The sequence below is a fragment of the Myotis davidii genome, unplaced genomic scaffold (genome assembly GCF_000327345.1).
Source record: "Myotis davidii unplaced genomic scaffold, ASM32734v1 scaffold2803, whole genome shotgun sequence".
NCBI lineage: Eukaryota > Metazoa > Chordata > Mammalia > Chiroptera > Vespertilionidae > Myotis > Myotis davidii.
This window is the reverse complement of record NW_006294124.1, coordinates 39,899-44,623: the sequence shown is the minus strand read 5'-3', so window position 1 is coordinate 44,623 and position 4,725 is coordinate 39,899.

The following is a 4,725-nucleotide window of genomic DNA, read 5'->3' as shown; positions in this document are numbered from 1 at the left end:
GCATTGGGGCTTCAGTCTGAGGGGTCCATACTTACAACCCATTTGCAGTTCACCAGCCGGGAGGCTCCAGATAAAAATAATGAACTGGGAGGATAGTAAAAATCTCATGGTTATTTTAATGAGTGACAACAAAGGAACCAATACACTCCAACTTCTGTATCTTATTAAATTTTGGAAAAATAAACTTGGAAGTTTCTTTCTTTCTGCCTTCTTCCCCTCCCCCAATATATTTTTATTAATTTCAGAGAGGAAGCTGCCTCCTGCACACCCCCTACTGGAGATGGAGCCCACAACCCTGGCATGTGCCCTTGGGCAGAATTGAACCCAGGACCCTTCAGTCTGTAGGCCAACGGATGCTCCACTGAGCCAAACCAGCTAGGGCGGAAGTTTGTTTGTTAATATGATCATCTATGGATATATATATTTTAAACCTTTATTGTAGAGAGTATTACAGATATCTCTCATTTTCCCCCTCTACCTGGTTCCCACATCATCCCAGGCCTTAATCACCCTATTGTCTGTGAAATGGATTATTTCCAATTTGTCAATATTACCTTTTCGACCTGGTGCAAAATCAATTTTTTTACTTTATTTTTACTTTATTTATTTATTTTTTCCAAGTCAATTTTTATAATGTGCTTTATGTGACTGAAAAATTTATATTCCAGACCAGCTGGTGTGGCTCAGTGGATAAGTGTTGACCTATGAACTCGGAGGTCACAGTTCAATTCTCAGTCAGGGCATGTGTCCCAGTTGTGGGCTCGATCCCCAATTGCGGATGGGAAGGAAGCAGCTGATCAATTATTCTCTCTTATCATTAATGTTTCTATTTCTCTATCCCTCTCCCTTCTCTCTGAAATCAATAAAATAATTTTTAAAAATTTACATTCCATGCTTTATGGGAGCAGGGTTACATATTTCTCTGTTAGATCAATCTTTGAATTATGTGGTTCAAATGATCTTATTGCCTGATTTATTTGTTTCTGGTGAGTGCACTAGCTCTTCTTCTGCATTTGGGTATTTATCAATATTTCCTAGTAATTCTTCCAGTTTTTACTCTCTATATATTTTGAGACAGGATATTTAGATGATAGAAGTTCATGGCTATTATATCTCTTTAGTGGAGTGTTTTTTTAAATCATGATGTATTGTACTTCTTTATTTCTCTTATTGTTATTTTTGCCTTAAATTTTGTCTCATATTAGTATTGCTTTCTTTTAATATTTGCCTGGTCTTATTTTTTTATTTTCTCTATTTCAAAATTTCTCTGTCATTTGTAATCAACATGTAGTTGGATTTAAAAAAATCTAAACTGGTAGTCTCTCTGTTCTTTAACGGATGAGTTTAACTGCTAACCTTTTTGTGTGATTGCTGCTGTACTGTGTCTACCAACTTACTTATATTTTTCTTTACTTCTGTTTTCCTACTTTTAAACTGTCATTAGATGGTTAGATGTTTTTTTAATTCCTCCCTTCTCCCGTTGACTTGGAAACTATAAAGTATTACTGTTCTTTTAACAATGACCTTTATGTTTTTGACATTTCTATTTTGCTATTAATTTTTATAAGAAAGTCAAAGGTTAGTCACTATTTATATTCTCTATCAGATAATATACTTTACTCACAGAACCCTGATGTCTTATGGTCTAGAAATTATTATTATTTAGTAATTATACAGTAATTAAATAGAATTATTTTACAAACAAATTTGTCCATGTTTTTAAAATATATTTTATTTTTTTTTTACAGAGAGGAAGGGAGAGGGATAGAGAGTTAGAAACATCAATGAGAGAAAAAAATCAATTACCTGCCTCCTGTACACCCCGCTACTGGGGATGTGCCCGCAACCAAGGTACATGCCCTTGACCGGAATTGAATCTGGACCCTTGAGTCCGCAGGGAAACCCTCTATCCCCTGAGGTAAACCGGTTAGGGCTGTCCATGTGTTTTTACCAATTTCTGAGTTCACCTTTGTTTCTTGCATGACACTCATTTCCTTTGATTTTACATCTTGTTTCTTAAGTACAATACCTGCCCTTGCTTCATTTCTGTTTGCTCTGGTTGCACATTTCCTTGTTGTTATGATTCATGTTATTTCTCCTTTATCCATGTGGACCCTGTATAACCAGAGCAGCTGTTTGGTGGTTGCTCTATCACCCTGCTTTGGCCTGGGTGAATTAGCCTCCCGAGAATTGGCTTCTTTCTTAGCGTTAGACTTCCTCACGTCCTGTGGAACTTGGCTTTGTACGATTATCTTGAATGGGAAGCCCACCCATTTCCCCTGCACGCATTCACTTTGATAGTCATCTCCAACAGCCACCGAGGCCCCCATCAAAGGAGCTGGTCTCGATGGGTAGTTAAGGCTCCAGTTCTCTGAGGGGATGGAAGAGGATGCACTTAAGAGCCTGGCTGGGTGTCCCAGGGCCTGGCTGGGAGGCTGCACCTCCCTACCTCCACCTTCCGAGTCACAGAGCTTCATGCGAACCCAACCCTGGGCCAGGTGCATCACAGTTTGTTTTAACTCCTTTCTCAAGCACCTGCCAGGCCCAGTGAGTTTGAATCAAAACCCCTGCCTTACGTGCGACACCTTTAGTCCCTTGTTCCCCAAGGGCTAGAGCTCCCGGCCAACTCTGCCTGCCTCTTGGCACCAATCCCAGCACACCTGCAACTCAGCCAGCGCCTCCTCTTGTTTTTGTCTTCTATGTCGAGTCCAGAAAGATGTTTCCCTTGCTTTTGAAAGTGGCTCTGTCTTATTCATTCTCACAATTTATGTTTTATCCACACACACACATGCTTCTGCTCACTCTGGGTTCAGCTCAGCAGAGCCTGTAGGCGAGGCTTTCTGTTCGGCTGTATCTGCCCTTTTTTCACCAAACGTACTAGTTTCTTTTGACATCTCTTCTTGAATGGGAAGCCCACCCATTTCCCCTGCACACATTCACCTTTATAGTCATGTTTGCTATTTCAGAATGAATGTTTCCTCAATTTCTAGAGGATCGTTTGGAAAGAACAGTCACCCATGAGTCCTGAGCCGTTGGCTTCAGCCCCCTTCCGTGCTACCCGTGGCAGGATCTCGGGAAGACCACCCCTCCCGCTACCCCCATGTTATTTCTGTGAGAAGCTTGAGGCTCAGCGCTTGGTACACTGAAATGCTGTGCAAAGCTGAGGAAATAATTATGTTTTTGTTTATGAAACAATGCATTATTTTAACTCTCAGACACCATATGCTGTTGAAGGGAGTTCCTTGTTTTGGCTTTGGGCAAACTGGGGTTGAGCTGGGACTGGGAGCTGGAGGTTTGGGCATCAGGAAGGCCAGGAAGAGGAACCAGGTGGGCCTTTTCTTTTCCAGGAGGGGCTGAGAAAGGAAGCTGAGGATCTAACTCTCCCAGGTGTGAAGCAGGGAGCTCAGGGCATGTTGAGATGGTGTCAGAGCGTAAATGCTCTGAGTCCATATATTCTTCTGAATTCTGCTAACGGCTATGCCAAGTGTCAAAGCAGGACCTAATTCTTGGAGTACTTACTCATACTAGGTGTACTGGTTAATAATGGTGGATTTTGTAATCAAAGAAAACACGAGAATTTCAACAGAAACATCAAAAGTGCTTTATTCAAAGTAATGTCCATTGCAAGCTACACATTTCCCCCATCTTTCAGGTAATTTGTGGGTACCATCCAATAGAACTTTTCTTGTTTTGAGGCAAACAATTCAGAGACCCAATTTTCCACTTGTTCGTAAGTTTTGAAGTGCTGCTCAGAAAGTGCATGTGCCATCAATCGGAACAAGTGGTAATCTGAAGGAGGAAGGTCTGGTGAATATGGCAGGAGGGTTAATACTTCCCAGGCAAGATCTTTTCACATGTCTTTAACTGGTTTTCAAGTGAGTGATAGTGTGTTATCATGAAGCAAAATTACTTTCCCATGACTTCTGGCACATTCTGGTCATTTCAGGATCAAAGCGTGGTTCAACTTGATCATTTGTTGTTCGTAGTGATCAGTATTAACGGTTTCACCTGGTTTTAGAAGCTCATAATACAACACATCTTCCTGATCCCACAAAACACAGAAAATTGTCTTCTTTCCAAAGCGATTGGCCTTGCAGTCGATGTTCATGGTTGACCTGGATCAACCTATGATTTTGTGCATTTGGGATTGTCAAAATAAATCCGCTTTTCATCGCCAGTCACAGTTTGGTGCAAAAAGACTTTCTTTTGTGCTGTTGAAGCAACATTTTACTGATGACTTTTCTGACTTCCATTTGTCTTTTGCTCAGTTGATGTGGCACCCATTTTTCTCCCTTTAAAACCTTTCCCATTGGCTTGTGTAGCCCGCCCCTATCCAAGAAACAGCAGCCTGCAAAAAGACTTTCTTTTGTGCTGTTGAAGCAACATTTTACTGATGACTTTTCTGACTTCCATTTGTCTTTTGCTCAGTTGATGTGGCACCCATTTTTCTCCCTTTAAAACCTTTCCCATTGGCTTGTGTAGCCCGCCCCTATCCAAGAAACAGCAGCCTCTGATCACCACACCTTCTGTCTGAGGAACAGCAGCTGTGTGTGAAGCCTTTCCACACTAGCCATAGGAGCCACCACAACTGTGAGCAGCACCCACCAGAGGAGTTGCTACCGACTGAGGAGCAGCTGCTACCATGACTGCCTGAGGAGCAACTGCAGTCTGAGGAGCCACTGCCACCCAAGGAGCAGCCACTGCATGACTCAACATCTAGATCTG